Source organism: Sturnira hondurensis, unplaced genomic scaffold (assembly GCF_014824575.4).
Source record: "Sturnira hondurensis isolate 20B ecotype Veracruz unplaced genomic scaffold, ASM1482457v3 Scaffold0022910, whole genome shotgun sequence".
NCBI lineage: Eukaryota > Metazoa > Chordata > Mammalia > Chiroptera > Phyllostomidae > Sturnira > Sturnira hondurensis.
In genome coordinates, this window is record NW_028095541.1 from 11,003,809 (window position 1) to 11,022,789 (window position 18,981).

The following is an 18,981-nucleotide window of genomic DNA, read 5'->3' on the forward strand; positions in this document are numbered from 1 at the left end:
CTCAGATGTACTGGGGATTCCCATCCTAGAAAATAAAGATACATTGCCTTGCCCAACCCTCAAGAGACTCGTTCATTCTAGACAGCCCACTTAATGATTTATAATGGATGAATATCTCTCCCCTGGGCAGGTAATCCATTTGGAAAGAAAATTAAGATCCGCTCGTTGATGCATCTATGGGACTCGATCCAGGAAAGTCCATAAAGGAATTATTTTGTCAGAGTCCGTCCCTTTCGACAATGTAAGCTACTTCTCCAACGTTTCTGATTAGAGTGGATCTTTTATGTATATTGATGTCATTATCATTATCAGGACTATTAATAAAAATAACATTAGCACCTTCAAAGATGCACTGATGAGTGAAGGTATCTAATTCATAACGTTTCCAAAGGGTGACTTGAAAGTCCTGCACGGCAGGAGAGTGGTATTCACGACTTTGAGCTATTAAAAATAGGCAACATGAGGCTGTGTAGAAATTGGAGCCCTGTACATTGCTGATAGAAATTAAAATGGTAGAAAACAGCTGGGAGAACAGCATGATGGGGCCTTAAAAAGCCAAGCGCAGAACTACCACACCACCGGACCCTCCAGAGACACAGACAGAAAGTTGCATGCCAGTGTTCTTTGAGGCACTGTTTACAATGACCAGAAGCTAAGAATAAACCAGTATTTATCCACAGATGAATGGATAAATAAGATGTAGTACATACATATAATGGAATATTATGTACCCATAAAGAGGAATGAATTTCTGATACATGCTGCAACATAGATGGATACAAACATTCAACTAGATGAAATGAGGCCCACGAGTTTTATGTTATATAAATAATGCCACTTACACGAACTATCTAGCATTGGCAGATTTATGTAGCGAGAACGTCGGTTAGAGACCTACAAGGGCTGGGGGAGTAGGAGTTACCAGTTAATAGTTACTGAGTTTCTGTTGGGGGGTGAGGAGAAGGTTTTGCAAATAGATCATGGCAGTGTTGCAGAATATTGTGCATATAATTAACGTCACTGAATGGTACATTGAAAAATGATAACACCGGCGAATGTTCTGTGATATATATTTTTACCACAGTAAAAAAAAAAATTAGGAAAAAACACTGTAGCTTTTTATTCTCCTCTCACATCAAATGTAGTAACTCTCATAAGGTACTATAAAGTATTTTTTGTAAGCAAAGAAAAGGGCATTTTCTGAAAAACTGGAACTCTGGATGAATTTGAAGGAGTGCTGAACTGTGGCAAAGGAAATACATGACTGTCCACAGGAAAATGACCAAGGAGAAAGCTGGGTGGGAAATGCCTTTCCACCCAATGTAAAGATTTGCAGACTTCTCAGGAAATACTTCCGGTCAGTGTTGTAGGTCTCCTGTGTCACAGAACTTTCCAGTGTTCAACTAATATCTCTAGAGCGAATTTCCCAGCATGAGTGAAGACCTCTCAAACCCAAGAATGTGGAAAGTTTAAGGATAGAGTATCTAAACCTTCTTAATACAGTACCACTCATGGCATTCAATGTGCTTTTATGTACATAGCAAACTGCAAAAAAAAAAAAAAAAAAAGTCCCATCCTCAGAAGCTCCTAAAGTCAACTGGCCATAGAATGTGTTTACACACATCATGCGTAAGACAGATATTTATCACAAACTGAGGTCTTATTGAGGCTGCCACACAGAGAATCTCACTTTCTCACCCAATGGGAAACCAAGTGATGGATGAAGTTTTTCATTTAAAAAAGTTCAAATTCCTCCCTATGTGAGGATTTCTCTTCCCCATTCTATTAAGGTCAAGCTTGCTCATATGACTTGCTTTGGCCAAGAAAATGTGGATAGATTTCCCCGAGAGGCCTTTTAAGAAAGTGCGGTATACTTTCCTCTGTCAAGAGTTGAAAAATGTTCCTCCTAGAAACTGCTCGGTCAGCCAAGCGGGTGAAGGACAAGCTCTGAACATGGAAGAGGAAGAAGGATGCATACAGCGTGAGCAAGAAAAGGTTTACACTTGTGAGTACTCAAAAATACTAAACTTCACTTTTTGTGTTATTATTTGTTCTTGTATGAAATAGCTTCCCATATAAACAACGGTGAATCTACTTTTGTTAATCCCTGTTTGTGATCAGAAAAATCAACTGTGGTAGCCTGCATCGTTGCTTAAAAGTATCTTCTGTTTTTCCCTGGAGAAGCTAACGCTTCCCTGTTCTAATATCAGACGTGGCTGTGGGCTCATTTGGCCAATGATGTATGAGCAGAAGTAATACGTATCCTGTGTAGTCAGTCAGTGCAAGGTGTCCTGTGACGCTCTCCCATTCATGACGTTGTAAATATGTCATATAGAGGCCATTCAGTCAGGCTGGGTCTGGGATTGAAGATGACATAGACTAGTGCCACAGTTAATTCAGTGGCAGACTCGTTTGTGAGTGAGAAATAAATCATTATTTGTAAGCCACTGACATTTTGGAGCCGTTTCTTATCTCAGGATAGCCTACCCTAGCCAAGATACGCTAAGGAGCCCATCTCCCTAGACCCCGTGAATTGTCCAGGAATGAGCCCATAGGTCAAACCAGGCTGATTAACATCCTCTCCCTGTATTCGTTCAACTCAAAGAGAGTTGCTTTCAAGGCAGTAAGTATTTAATACCATTCTTCTACAGAAAGTTGCCCTTAGAGAATTAAGCATGGAGAAGCAGAGACTGTGATGGAGAGAGGTAGAGAGAGAGAGACAGAAATTCAATGTCATGAATGTCAGATCATTAATAGATATAGTTGTTTCTGAAGTCATTGTTCTTAAACCAATAAAATATCCACCCTTCCACCCACCATCTTTCTTTGTCTTTATATTTGCATTACATTTCCATTACTAAAAAGAAAAGTGTGTTAGACATCGCAGGTTAGAAAATATTCGGTAGCTTCCTCAGCTCCAGGGCTCGTCACAGCTGTTAACACACTAACGTGCCCTCTGTTTTTCCAGAAGGGGGATATGCCGTACACAGTTATTTCCTGGGTTGTTTTATGCAGAATCCATCTCCAGAGATTGGTGTTTTATAAAGCACGTTTGGGGAAACTCTGCTCTATAAGTTGTTTGTGGCTTCAGGATGTCATGGAGGGTGAAACTCCGGTTTCATGGAACCCAAATAAACACTGTGGCAAAGATTCTGTCTAGAATTTACCTCTGGGCCTCTCACCTTTCTATTTATAGTGCTCTCTAAATTGTTGAATAGATTGTTATAGCTGTTCTGACACCCTGGTCTACCAATTCAATCATCTCTAACATTTCTAGATCTGTTTGTATTCACTATTTTTTCTTCCGGATGGCGTCCCATTTTCCTGGCTTTTGTAATGTCTAGTAAATTTTTAAAAACCATACATACCCTGACTGGGGATTGAACCAGCAGCCTGTTTATGTGTCCTGATGATGAGGAGTCAAATCCTCAACCCTTTGGAGTAGGGGACGATGCTCCAGCTACCTGGGCCATCCTAGCCATGGGTTTGGTAATATTTTATTGAATGCTGGAATCACCATACAGGGTCTGGCACAAATAATGCCCCTTTTTATTACAAAATCTGTTATTACAAAATCATAAGCACATAATTCTGTGGCATAACAATATCACACTCAGTCAAACACACCACATGCCATTTTAGGAGAAATGTTCAAATTAAAACTATAAATTATTCCACCCATATTATTACCCCACCAACCATGATCAGGCAGGCCTTACTCCTGCTGGACCCTGTAAATCACATCGCCGGACGTCCAGTTTCATACGACTGTTCTAAGGAGTGTTGAACTTTCTTTCATCGGGTAGTGAACTTCCTTGCCTGTTGGCTCAATCCTTTCTAGGCTTGTTTTTAAGTTTTTAAAGGCATTCTAGTGAAGTCTTTACTTATGAGGCAGTTTAGCTACTGCATTACACCTTGACACGTCTGGGTTTTCTTCTGAATGCTCTCGGTATTCAACAAGGACTGACCATGTTTGGCACCTTCCAAGTCAGATAACGCCAAGCTCAGGGCAAGCTCTTGAAATTGCTCAGTTTGCTTTTCATTGAGTGTCCTTTGCCCAGCCTCATGGAGCTTCACAGTCACAGCTGGGGGCTGCGGGGGGCGGCGGGGGGGGGGGGCGGACTCCTGTACAGTTTATTTCCTGCAGAGCTCTGCTTTTTCTCAAAAGTTTTTCTATAAATTCCAGCTACCTCACTTTTTTTTTTTGCAATCTTACCTCTGTCCCCTTACCTCAGTGAGACTGTCATTTTCTACTTACAACCTCTATCAATGGGTCACTCACTGCCCAAAAATTGCTCCAGGCAAAAATCTGTGGCAAATATAAGGATCATCTTGTTTGCTCCTTACTCTCAGGTATCACAACGTTGTCCTGTCATCTGCTGTTGGAAAACAGTCTTATTAAAAAGATATACTATTACATTTTCTGTTTTTAAAATATTTCTATAGAAGAGGGGTATGTTGATCCGACCTAGTCTATCATTCCTGAGGATGAAACTCTCCTCAGAATTACTGCTGCTAAAAGTTGCAAGAGGGGGAATGCCTTGTGTTCTGGTAGCTGTAACAGTTAATCCCACCCAAACTGCTTTTGCGGTTGCCCAGCTGCTGCCCCCGCTCTTGGAAGACTAAGTACTTTCTCAACTCCATTATCTCTTCTGGGAAAAACTGTGCTGATTAGTAAATTATCTTTGTCATATATTAACTGGGAGATATACAAGGTCTGTCCAAAAAGTATCCATCCATGTGCTATGAAAAATAGAGACATTTATTGAAGAAGATACAAGATATAAGAAACATTGTGCCGTGGCTGGTGTAGCTCAGTGGATTGAACACGGGGCTGTGAAGCACAGGGTTGCCGGTTTGATTCCCAGTCAGGGCACATGCCTGGGTTGCAGGCCAGGTCCCCAGTAGGGGACACATGAGAAGCAACCACACATTGATGTTTCTCTCCCACTCTTTCTCCTTCCCTTCCATTGTAATAAATAAACAAACAAACAAACAAATAAATAGAATATTTAAAAAAGAAACATTGTACACGGGACAATAATGTTTCAGTCCCCTTCAAAGTAGGCACCTTGGGACCTCACACAGTTCTCCCAATCACCATCAGCTGCCCTCTGTATTTTTCTGAATCTCACTGATGGTCTGAAATTTCTCCCCTTTCAAAGGTGATTTCGGTTTGGGGAAAAGCAAGAAGTCACAGGGGACCAAATCTGGGCTATAGTGGGGCTGAGTCACCTGGGTGATTTGATATTTTGTAAAAAATCTCTGCAGAAGACATGATGCACAAGTGAGCACAGCTTGGTGATGAAGCTGCCAATTAGCAGTTGCCCACAGCTGGAGCTTTCTGGGTCAGACCTAAAGTGTCCGTGGAGGAATCTTCAAGCCTAATGCAAAATCTGATGTGGATTCATTGCTCTACTCAGTCATTTTGAATATGATAGCCACACAGTACACATGCTCACTCAACGATGTCTACCACCCCACCGACTAGTACAGTGAAGTCGTCACTGTTCACACATGCACATTCCAGTCCCCTCTCCTTGGCTGCCAGGTTGGATCGATGTTGCACAAACTGTTCTTGTTGTATTAACAATGGCTGGACAGTTTTCAGACAGACCTCATATGTGCTCTAACAGACCTTTCCTCCCTAGGATATACATATTATTATTTACTTTAGTTGGTACCTACTACATGTCACATTTTGTATAAATGATCTCCAATTGACCTGATAGGCCATATGTAAAGTATGTGTTATTTATTTACTACAGAGTTGGAAATGTTTTATTTACAACATGTTATTAATTTACATGGCTTACAAAGCCAGTAAGGTAAAAGGTGATCATTTGAACTCAAGGGACTCCAGCCGTTCTGCCTCTTTATCTAGTGAAGGAAAAAGAGAAGCTAAGTTAGGGACCGGAGGGTCCAGCTGTGTGTCTTCCAGTCACCCTGAAAGTTGGTTCTGCCAAGTGTTTCTTTCCTGTTTGAGGTTGTTCATTCCCCACAAAGAGGTAAGAGTCATTTTGAATGTAAATGAAACTGCTAAGCAGAGTCTTCTAGTTCTACTGACAATTTTCAGAGCAAAACTTTCTCAGTGAAGGAAGCAGTGAATTGTGACTATTTTTTAAACACTCTGTGGCCAGCTTCGTACGATAGTAATGAACAGATCATGTACTGGCGATGGAGTAACAGCGTCTTACACGCACAGGCTCCATCGCCCTGCATGGTGCCGATAACTTCTGGACTTCGGTTTCCTCCACTGAAAATAAGAGATCTGAACAAGAATAACGTACACATCTTTTTGGGCTCTTAGCATCATGTCACGATACGTTATTTAAGAATACACATACATAAGAAGGACAGAGTGAAGTAAGCAAATTAATCAATGCCTTTCATTTTTTACATTAAAGCTCTGAGTAGCAACTTTTAGAATACTGAAGTTTTCTTATGGGTATTTGAAATATTTGAAACCCGAGTCTCTAGACCGCATGGTATTCCAACATACAGGCTCTGTTTCCAGACTAACCTCAGCTCACATTCCCTTGGCCATTTACTCTCTGCGTGGTGCTGAGCAATTTCTTTAACCTCTGAGTTTCTGATTAAATTATTTGAGAGATGGCAATAATAATGCCCAGGTCACAACATTTCTGTGCCCATTAAATGAGTCCATGAATAAAGTTCAGTGCCTGTTACAATAGAACTGTTTAAGAAATAATATTATTAAATAAACTGTCTATAGGTGTATTCTTCTTACTTTACCTATCTTATACTGCTTATGTATCCTCAGCTTATATATTATTTATTTGGTTAGTTTATCCACAGAATCACACTATTTACTCCAATAAAGCATGTAACCTGTCTTAGAAAAAACCGCGCAGGGTTGTGGGGGGAGGTAGAGAAGGGGGCATAGGGAGGTAAATGGTGGGAGGCAGACACTTCCTTTGGGGCGATGAACACACAATACAGTGTGCAGATGGTGTGTTGTACAGTCGTGCACCCGAAACCTGTACACTTTTGTTAATCAATGCCACCTCCATTAATTAAATAAAAAGGAAAAATGTACAAATAGTTTATGTACAGGAATTATGATTTAATAAACAGATAAATTAACACTCTAAATTTATAACAACAGACTGCTATTCTAAATTACACAGTAATTTCCCTTTCAAAACTAATTGCTTCTCACCTGAACACAGCACAGTGCCTTAGAGAATAATTTGAATGCTTGATACAAAAACCTTCTATTTTTCTTTTGCTTTGTTTCTNAATGGTGGGAGGCAGACACTTCCTTTGGGGTGATGAACACACAATACAGTGTGCAGATGGTGTGTTGTACAGTCGTGCACCCGAAACCTGTACACTTTTGTTAATCAATGCTACCTCCATTAATTAAATAAAAAGGAAAAATGTACAAATAGTTTATGTACAGGAATTATGATTTACTAAACAGATAAATTAACACTCTAAATTTATAACAACAGACTGCTATTCTAAATTACACAGTAATTTCCCTTTCAAAACTAATTGCTTCTCACCTGAACACAGCACAGTGCCTTAGAGAATAATTTGAATGCTTGATACAAAAACCTTCTATTTTTCTTTTGCTTTGTTTCTTTTTTTTTTCTTTTGCCAATATCAGTTTGCCAGAGTTTCCATGACAAAATAGTCTGGGTGGCTTAAACAACAGAAATGTATTTTCTAATAGTCCCAGAGGCTGGCAGCCCAAGAACAGGTATTGGAAGATTTGGTTTCTTCTAAGGCCCCTCTCTTTAGTTTGCAGATGGTCTTCCCGCTGTGGGCACTGCCGGTGTTTCTCTGTGTCCAGATTTCCTTTTCCGATAAGGGCAGCAGTCTGACTGGATGAGGGCTCACCCCAACAGTCTCATTTAACTCGATCATCTCTTTAAAGACCTTATCTGCAAATACAGTTACATTCTGAGGCATTGGGATTTGAGGCCCCCCATATGACTTTGGGAGAGAGGTGAGACAGAGTTCAACCCATAACACTGCCCTTTGCATCTCTGTCCTGGATAAGCCTGTTAATTAACTGCAGAAACTTAAAAGAGTAACTTGCTGGTGGTGTAACAGAGTGAAATGCTCCGTCTCTCTGACTTCATCTTGTTCATGCCCCTGTTGTCGCCCTGGCCTTCATGCTCACAGATCCTGCTTCATCTTGCATGCGAACTTGCTAATCACTGGAGGAATTCTGCTCACAGCTGGTGTTACAAAAAGAGCCCCTCCCACTTCCCCTTCCCTTGACATAAAAGAAGCCCAGACTCTTTACTTTCTTAAAACTGAGTTTGAGGAACCACTAGGTCCCTATCTTCTTGGGTGGCACCTTCTTGATCAATAAACCTTTCCTTATTCCAAACTCTCATGTTTTAGCCATTGAAGCATAGGGCCCCTGGACTTTGGACCAGGGACAGCCCCGCTTTCTTTGTTATGTGCTTGCGTGTGTATCTCTGTGTGTGAGCATGTTTGAAAGACCCAGCTAAGGGGATATGATGTTCCAAGGGGAAAAGTGAAGAAAACATTGGAACATTTGTGTTCGCATCAAGTCACAAGTGTGTTTCTTTAGGCTTCCAGTAAGCTACAGACACATGCCTTGGGGAGGGGGGCGGGGAATTGAACAGAAGGCACTATAAAATTAGTATTTTTTAAAAAATTTTCTTCCTTTTTTAAAAAAAGATTTTATTTATTTATTTATCTTTAGATGGGAAGGAGAGAGGAAGAGAAACATCAATGTATGGTTGCCTTTCATGCATCCCCTGCTGGGAGTTGGCCTGCAGGGAACCGACCTGCAACCCAGGCATGTGCCCTGACTGGGAATTGAACCGCGATCTTCTGGTTCGCAGGCCTGTGCTCAATCCACTGAGCTACACCAGCCAGGGCTAAAATTAGTATTTTATGGAAGTCATTTTGAACCTTCAGAATGGATTTTATTTTATACGTGAAAATTTTCTATTAGGAAATTTTGCTTCTCTTTGAAGAGGAAACCCCAAGTAATAGTTACAGTACCTTCAATGTTTTTTGTAGTTGCTGTTTTGCTTGGTTGAGGGTGCACTGTGTTTCCAGCTGACAGAACTGGACATCTGGTCTTTGGAACTGTATTTCATACAACTCCCTGAATCGCCACAGAGAACCACAAGGATTAACCATGAGAGCCAGAGAAATCAGAGAACACTGCTTATCTGTGCTCCATTTCCTTTGGTGCAATAATACATGGACAGTGAGCCTGAGTTTGATGAATTTGATTATAAACTGAAGTTTTTAAATATAGGGAGTTGTTTCATCTCAGCATTCAGAGCCCTACTGTGCGGAAATTTGTTAAAAGTATATGGCAAGAACTTCTTAGTATTAATAACTGAACTATAAAAACTATTCAAAAAGACACAGAATATTAGCATAGATACATTCTTTTATGGCATTTTTTAAAATTTTTTCCCTAGATTTTATTTATTTATCTTTAGAGGGGAAAGGAAGGAGAGAGAGATAGAGAGAGAGAGATCAATGTATGGTTGCCTCTGGTGTGTCCCCTGCCGGGAACTGGCCTGCAACCCAGGCATGTGCCCTGACTGGGAATCGAACCGCGATCGTGTGGTTCACAGGCCCGCGCTCAATCCACTGAGCTACGCCAGCCAGGGCCCTTTTATGGCATTTTTATTGAGTATAAGTATTGACTGACATTTTGAAGAGTACCAGAGTGCACCACCCACAGATATGCCTGTTTGGAATATGAATTCTTTTGAGTTAAAGGCCATTGAGTATCAATAGATCCAGGAAAAAACTCTAACAGCAGGTCACATGTGTTTCTTTTGTGAAGAAAATTTACAAAGGTTATTTTCCCTTGTAAAGATGTGTCCCTCTCACATATGAGGAAGAAGAGGGCTGTTAATAACTCTCATCAATGGGGAAGGCACTAACTTAAATCTACATGAAAAAAAACTTCCTAAACAATCATCGTTTACTTTTTTTTTCTGGTCACCTCCCCATAACTTGCCTCCCCTGGTCAGAAACCCTAACCCTTTTGTTGTTGTTGTTCCTGTTGTTGTTTAGCCTCAGATGTGGTAGAAACCCAAGTTCAAGCCACCCTTTTGGGTTACTTATTTCTGGGTACTCCTACCTATATATGCACAATACACATGTTGATAAATTTAATCTGCCTGTCTCATGTTAATCTGTATTTTGCCGGTCTAAGTTTTGTAATCCTAGCTGAAGAACCTGAGATAGGTTGAGGAAAAAAAATTTTTTTCTTCATTTACATCTTATGACCACCTCAGTGACAGAGTTCAAGTAGTGGTGATTTGGGATTTCAGGGATGAAAATAAAATGTCTGCTCACTTCTGAAGCCTCCAAATGTATTTCTCATCCCAGTAAATAAAGCCTTTGTGACAGAGTTGTACTTAAAATACTCTTCCTGAATTTCCCAGAATAACTAGGATGGTATAAGCAATCCTAGGAGATAGGGGTGGAGGACACAGGGTGGGAGGGAGCTGGAGGGAAGGAAAAGAAAAGGGGGGGGGAGAGTTCATCCATATCATTTAAAATAGATTACCATTGCATTCTTTACCTCTCTGTGATATGGTCTTATGACAGCTATGACCCATTTTTATTTTATTATTTTTACATCTTTTTGCCATTACCCATTTTTAAATGCCAGTTGGATCCCTCTGGGTATGTGATAGTCGTCACTTTTATGGAGCACTTATCAAAGTTTTATTAACAGATTTTAGTAAGTCATAAGAGAGATTTTTAACTTTATCACTTTATCAGAGGTGTGCTAACATCACCAAATTTAGATACAGCTTGTACTTTAATGTGACCCTTTGTGTCAGTCAAAAGTTGTCCCCCATTTATGTGTCAAGATGGTGTCCTCCATTACCTTCTCGAATTGTGGTAAAATGCAATTGTGCAAAAACATTGGAAGGGGAATTCTTCACTTTTAATTGAGTGAGAAGGCATTTGGGCAACCTTAAAAAACTGTAAAACTCCCCTCCAGGGAATTTCACGTTGGGACTTACATGTGTGCTTTGGCACAGAAGTTTGGGTAGTGGATTGTCTGGTACACTGTCACTGACGTCAAGTTTTTAATAACTGCTTCATGAGAAATAAATTTATCTGCACTAATTTGGGGGAATCACTGCTTAGTCTTGGTTTGTGTAATTCCAAAGTATTGACATTTCTGGTAAACTTTTGTTAAGGAGTAATTATACTTACCCATAAGAGTTGACAAACTGTTCACGTAGATAGTCAACTAGTTATTAACAAGAAAGAGGGGGAAAGGAGTTAGATGTTGAGTTTAATAACCTGGAAACACAAGCCTGTTTGCTTCACCAGAAAGGCAAAGCTTCATGTTCCAGGGCATCATAGCATTGCTCCATTTAGGGGGTTAACACTCCTCCCTTCCCTCCTGCTGTGCCTAAATTGCTGGCAGGCGCAGGGGAAGGCACTTGACCATAGAGGCCTGTCAGTCTAACTGGGGGATGCACCCACCAAAAGCCCATGAAAACTCTGGAAGTTCATTGGCTGTTTGGAAAAAGCACCTAGTCCATCCCAACCTCAAACTAGTATAACCCAAGGTGAGCAAAGGGAACAAGGAATCCATCTATCTCTCTATGGCTCTTTCTTTCTGTGCCCCACACTTGCTCATTGTGTTAGTGCATTCTCTCTCACACGGTAGCATGTGGCCATGTGGGTCTAGCCGCTCCCAGGACCTGCAGCACACTGTGTGGGCCCCAAAAGGCTAAGCCTTAATGTAAAACAGAAGCTCTGGACACTGGCCTTTGCTTTGGCCTTGCTGAGGACCAGATGGGACTTTTTTCCATGGCTGGATGGAGGGAGATGAGAAATTGGAAACCCAAGGGCAGATTTCCACCCAGATAAACCTCGCCATATCACAGTCTCCCATGTGTGGGTTCTTGGATGGCTTTCCTCACAGTCCCATGAAAGACGCTGATTTCCAAGGGCAATGGAACTGATTTGTGTTTTAAGACTAGTACAAACTATCTTTGTTTGAAACATAAAACAATTAGACAATAATTACACATAGCAAGTTATGGAGTATTTAGAAAAATCTTTTTGAAAATGGAAGTCCTAGAAAGATTATTTGATAAAGATAAAATTTCAACAGGTCGAGCCCATGACTGGTGTGGTTCAGTTGGTTGGGCATCATCCCACAAAGTGAAAGGTCGCCAGTTCGATTCCTAGTCAGGGCACATGCCTGAGTTGCAGATTCGGTCCCCAGTCAGAGAACTTACAAGAGGCGATTGATAAATGTTTCTCTCTCACATCGATGTTTCTCATTCCCTCTCCCTCCCTTACCCTCTCTATAAAAATAAATAAATACAAATTAAAAAGTGAGTAGGTGAAGAATAGAAGAAAGCATTTTCTAGGCTGGATTATCATAATATCTCACTGAAGCAGAGAAGGGTACACATTAAATGTGTAAATCTTTCAAAACTGCCTTGCCTGCACCGCTGTCTTCTGCTGGCATGTTTGTACCCTACCTACTATAGGGTATAATACATTAGACTATAAGGTCTATTTTTTCTAACATACAATTTACTCACCTCAATATTTTCAGTCACAACAAAATGTGGATTAAAAACAATTATTTACTTGTATTCTTCTGCTCTCCCTGCCATAACAAGGTACCACAGACTGGGTAGCTTACAAAAGAGAAATTTATTTTCTCACATCGGAGACTGGAAGTGTAAGATCAAGCTGTCAGCAGGGTTGGTTTTAGTAAGATTCTTTCACTTGGGGTGTAGCGCTGCCTTCTTCCTAGGCACTCACTTCTTTGTACACTCGTGGAGAAAGAGCTGTGGTGTCTTCTCCTAAAAGGACACTAATCATATCAGATCAGGGTCCCACCCTTACCTACCTCATTTAATTACTTCCTTTTTGAGGTCCCATCACCAAACGTAGTCACACTGGAGACTAGGGCTTCAACACCTGAGAGTTGGTGATGGAGGTGCAAGCGTTCTGTAGATAAAATTGTTTTAAAGCAAATACAACCAGAAGAGATAAGGGAATGATAAAGAGATAGACAGTGTACAAACACATTCAAAGTGTCCAAAAGGTAGAGAATAGATGTGTCAAACTTCTGTTTCTCCAAAAGTAGAAGAACGGAAGGCAAGTTGAAGCAGCACTATTTAAAGAAGTGATACCTGAGAATGTTCCCAAATTTAAAAAAGGAAAACTATGTGTTTGAACAGTTTCGAAAAGTATCATAACTTTAAAATGCACCGTTGAATGGGAATATAGCTAAATAAATTAAAGTGAAAATGAAACACATAAAAAAGAAAGGAATATTTTTTAAAACTCTAGGAAAAAGAAGCAGATTACAGACCCAGAAACAAGAATTACATTAACATCATATTTTTCATTAGCTACACAGTTACAAGAGAACAATGAAGTAAAAATTTCAAACGACTGAAGGAAATGAGCTAAGAAATTTGAGCATTGAGTTATATAGTCACCTAAGTTATCATTTAAATATGAACGTAAAATAAAGATACTATGAAACATACAAGGCCTAAGGCATCTTGGCGTTGCTTTTGATAGTAGAACCCTATGTTTTCTTCATAAAGGAAATAGTTCAGGAAAGTGGGTTGGATACACGCTGTCAGGCACTACTAACAACGGGAACCTCAAATCAGATGCGCATTAACCAGATGGCTGTATCTTTAAAACATGAAATGTATAACACATTTTATGCCAATCAAAACATGTACATGTGTAACATAATTTATATTTTAAAATTACAGATATTAAACATGCTATAATAAATGCTGGTGGGTGGGGAGAGGAATACACATCAAGAAAACAGATAAAAATAGATGAGAACAAACCAAGAAGGAAACTTTGCAAGGAGTAAAGATGCTAGTTTGCTGTAAACTGACAAATATAATGAATTCAGGTCTCTGCACCTTAGGTCCAATAATTAAAATAAAATTAAAAGCTGAAATTTAATTTTAGAAAAGGTCTATTTGTTTTCTAAAGTAAATAAAAATGATAAGCTAAATGAATAATGAACTGAACTATGGGGGTAAAAAAACCACATATCTAGGAAAATGCATGTTAACTGCATGGTAGTTCTGTCATAGAGTTATTTCTGAGAGTCAGTTTTGGTAAATAAGGGAAGACTGGGATTTTTAGAATGGAAAGGTAAGTGAATTCAGAATTTTCCCAACACTATAGTTTGTTTGAACACAGCAAATATATAACTAGGTAGGTATAGAAGACTTAATGACTTTTTCCAGTAAAGCCAACTCTCCGGCCCTATGATAAGGGCAAATTAAAGCAGGTCGGTGAGATAAGTTAGAGACACATAAGATTTGTCAAATACTGAGAGGGCAAGCATTTCTAGGTTCTGTAGATAGAAGGTGTGGCTGAGGAAGAAGTCCAGTTATTGCAAAAAAGTAGATTAAAAGCTGTAAAGTAACAGGAGGGAGAGAAATAATTTAAAGATTTGGTGATAACTCCAAGGAAAGTTTTAAAATATCTCTCAGCAATGTTATTTTAAAAACTATTAAATATTTTAAGTGTGATTTGTGATTATATTAGTCAGGTTTTGCTCCGTTACACAGCAGTAACAATTTCCAAGTCTCATTGGCTTACAAAAGCAATAGTCTCTTTCTCATCCATGTTACATGTCAGTGGCTCCTGGCCAGCTGCAGCTATTTCTGCTGCATGACTTGTCTTCATTTCTAAGATTCAGGCTGAAGAAGCAGCTCCTATGTGGGACATGAAATTTTGGTGGCAGGGAGAAAATACAAGATGGCTGGCTTTTAAATTCTTCATGGCTCTTCAAGCTTCTCTTCTGTCATGCCTGTGTGATAGCCAATCACATCTCACTAGCAAAGTCACATAGATCAAGTCCAATATCAGTAGGGTGGGGTACATGTGTCCTTCCCACTGGAGGCCCAATAAATGACCCAATGGCAGGGGAAAATTCTCCAAGCCCAGAGTCATCTCTTACAAAGAAAGGATGGGAAGGAAAATCAAGACTCTTGATTCAACCTTTATTAAAATGTAGGCTCTCTCCTCAATGCCTGTGGTGATGCACACCTGTCAATGATAAGCCACTGCTTTTTACTCTCCGGGAACCTATTAGAAACTGGGTATGACAGCTAAGTTAGCAGCAGCCTACTGTAAATTCACAAATTATTTGTGAATGAATAAAGCCAAGCAATGGAAGCAGAGAGATGGGAAGTAACAGGGGTGGAATGGTTATTGCAAAGGCACAGAAATAAAAGGAGCCACGCATGCTTTTTCCTGGAGGCTGCATCGGCCCCATCAAGCAGGACATCGAACACTCTGAATCATGGGACTCCGACTTACTCCGGCAGTCGATATGACCTGGCTTTTTTCAATTTATAGTTGGCATATAGAACATTATGGGTCACTAAAGCTTTTACTTTGACTTATTGTTCTAATGATAATAATACTATTAACAACAGTAAAGTAACTAGTATAGCGATAGCATCTCACTATTTACAAACACTGTCTTACGGTCCAATTTTGTTTTCAGATTGGTTTTCTCACCCACTCATTCTTCCCCCTTCTATGCTCTGTTTCATGCCCCAGGCGAGGTGAGAGAGCCTGATCCACAAACACTGTCTTCCCTAAACTCCACACTCGCTGTCCTACAGCTGAGTCTGGCCAAGGAGAGACGGTTGCGAGGAGGGCAGATGGAGACAGAGATCCCCCAGTCATAGAGAGAAGTCAGAACTTTATCAAGAGTTTTTCTTCTGTTTGCTGCCTATAAGGTCTGAGCCGAGCACTTTTCTGTACATCAAAGGGACTCCTTATAAAAGAGGAATTATAATCCAACTCCCTCCTTCAGAAAAATAGGGAAAATATTTAATATATTGAGATAAAGAGAAAAGAATGTTTCTGTCTCTACCCTGTAGGGATTATGCATTGTCTCCTGGGAAAGGAATACACCTAAGCAAGTGTATTGTTGCAGGGTAACAAAATCTTGATAAAACCTTGATAAAGAAATCATGATAAAATCTGTATCCCTGCTTACTTCTGGGAAAATTTTCCTCCAGTGCCCTGGCTATGCAGTCACCATCACTATCATCATTAATGCCATTGCTAAACATGCTATAAATGGGGTGTTATGAATTGTTCCAGGTTATTGCAACATGAAAATAATATGCACAAAGCCTCAACATATAGGCGATGCTCACAGCGGTTATCCATGACCCTTGGGATACATAAAACATTGGCATGACCGCTAGAATCATCTCGCCGTCTAGCCAACTTAGAGGTTTGTGTCAGAGTTACCAGGACAGACTTGTTCAGGTCAGCCAAGGTCTATCCAGATCATTGCGTGACTTTATCTTCAGTTAATATCCTAATGGAACCCTGGCTGTGGAATTTGCAACAGCAAATTTGGGAAAGGGGAGAGAAATGTTACTTCTGACAGCCTTCTTCTCTTTTATGCCAACCAAAGCATTGCGATATAAATTAATCCCTCCGAACTGCTTACTCCCCGTAATTAACTCTGCTCGAGGAATAGCTGTTTTACAAGTGTTGCAAATCAAAGTACTGTGCTACTGAAGCGTTCACTTGCCAGGAGACCGTGACATCTCATCTGTTAAACGGATGATGTTTTTAAACATCCGCTTCTCCTTTTTTTCTTGGAAGATTGTTTCACTGAACAGACATTGCCTTGAGTTGTGTCGAGGGAAATGGGAGTTGAATCAGCAGCACTTATACAATGTACAGCTCCTATTACCCCGCTCCCAGGAGCAGTGGAATTTGCGTGGCTTAGCAAACTGGAAGTTCTAATGATAAAACTCAGAGTGCGTTGACAGCACTGAAATATCTAAACATGTACTAGGCTCATAGTCTCCATTTTTCAGAATTCACCTCTTAAGAGGCAGACAGTGCTTTGGAGAACAAGGCTAATAGTCCCTAATTCCTTGGGTGTTCATTGTAAAATGCTATTATCCATGCTCAGGGAATTTGCTGTTAATATGGTTGTAATACACAATGCTATCAAAATTTCCACTGTAAGGCAGCCTTCCTGAATGTCCATTACCTTTTCATCAGCTCCTCAGTCCATAGTCTGAATTAATGTCTTGAATGTGAGCGAACATTATTCTGTACAGCATGGCAGTGCCTCACTGCCAATGGAGTGGGAACTGAGAAACTGCTAGTTACTCCAGTAGGGCCATCCCTCCATCACTGGGCATGTGGTACATGCCCAGACATTATGAGTCCCACATGGCATGTCTCCTAATTATCGGCATAATTAGAAGAATTCTTCTAATCAGAATCTGAATAGCAGAAATAAAATGTATGCACCTAGAATCTTGCTCACTATTTACGTTGATTTACTGCTACCATTTTAATGTGTTGAATGTATCAAGTTAGCTATTCCTGGTTTCTATGCCTTTGACGAAGTAGCATTGTTTTGTCTTAGCACTTAGTACAATCAGGGGTTAAGAAATTTCCTGGGCTTGCAATGCAAAATCAAGTTCCCGACAAATTAATGTTAATAAATCCGAGGGATTTTAACATAGGGATTTGGATGAGGAGAATTAATCTTTGCATAAAAACAATTCAGAATGCAGATAATTAAAATGTTATCTTTGATTTTGCAAATAATTTGAAGAGGCAGGAGGCCCATGAAAAAATCCTAGGCAAATGGCTTTTAAAATATTTTTACTTCTTCAAATCCCATTCTTCATATTCATCTACACAGTTTAACTTGGTTCTACACTTGACCTTAGCCAAAGGCCAAGAAGCAATGAGCTTGGTTATTATAGAAAGGTCCATGTCCCATCTCCCTCACTGGACTGTAAGCCCAAGGTAAGAAAGTAAACTTTACGTACCTCTACTCCTCCTTCAGTATCTAGCACGTTATTTCACGCAGAGTAAGTGTGTCATCTGCTTGTTGAATGAAAGTGTGATTTTGGTAGTGATTTGTATTGGCTCAATGTGATCCAGAGTCTTAAAACAAATCAGTGAACATATGCTGAGTTTCTTAAACAGATCTCCTGCTCTGTTTACACTTGATCTCTCCTAATTCCCTTAAGGTATGTTTTCACCAATATTAGGGTTAGTGTTTATTTTAGGTGATTCTGGTTACTACTGTCCGGATACATATCACTCAAAAAAGTTTCTTGTGCCAAGCCTGCAATAGCTGGTAAATAAATAAGATGTTGGTTTGTACAGATAAATTCAATGTAGTAACACTTTCTAGTTTTCAATATGCAGAATGTGCTCACATCCTATTTTTTTGGAAAAAAATAATTCTTGGCCTGAAAAATCAATGCAAATGGATGTCCTAAATTTGCAAATGTGTGCTTGGCACTGGCACTGGGTTTATTTAATGCCGTGACTTAAACATATTTTAATAGATTCCCAACATAAAAAAAAGACAGTGAAAGAGTTTGGCCCGATCGAATAAAATGATGAATAAATAAATATAACAACTAATAATAGAAAGAAAGATGACATAAATAATGCTCAGCTGGAAAGTAATTGTAGAAGTTTATGGTTATTGGGCTGAATCTAATACGGTATTAAATTTCTACTGACATTTGAAGGGCTGTCCTAATTAATCAATTGGTAATTGCTGCTAGGATTAGCGGCTGTGATGATGATTAATTGCCAATTGTGATTGATCCTTCAATAATTCTGGCATGTTCTTCAATATAGAATCTCTGCTGCATTAAGTAGGATTTGGGAGGCAGAGTGATTAAAAGCACATAATCAAACCCTTCACTCTCATTGTGGACCTTCCCTCAGGGGACGAGGTTTGTGCTGGTGGAGTCGGGGTGGATCCATGGTAGGGGAAAGGCCAGAGAGGACAACACGACGCCAGAGATTATTAGTCAAATAAACTCACCCTGGAGATGGAGGGTACATGTTATAGTGGTTCATTGAACTGAGGCTTACGTTCACTGTACCTTTTACTCGTTGAGCCCGCCTTCGGTACAACAGTGTGATCTCTTTCCACAG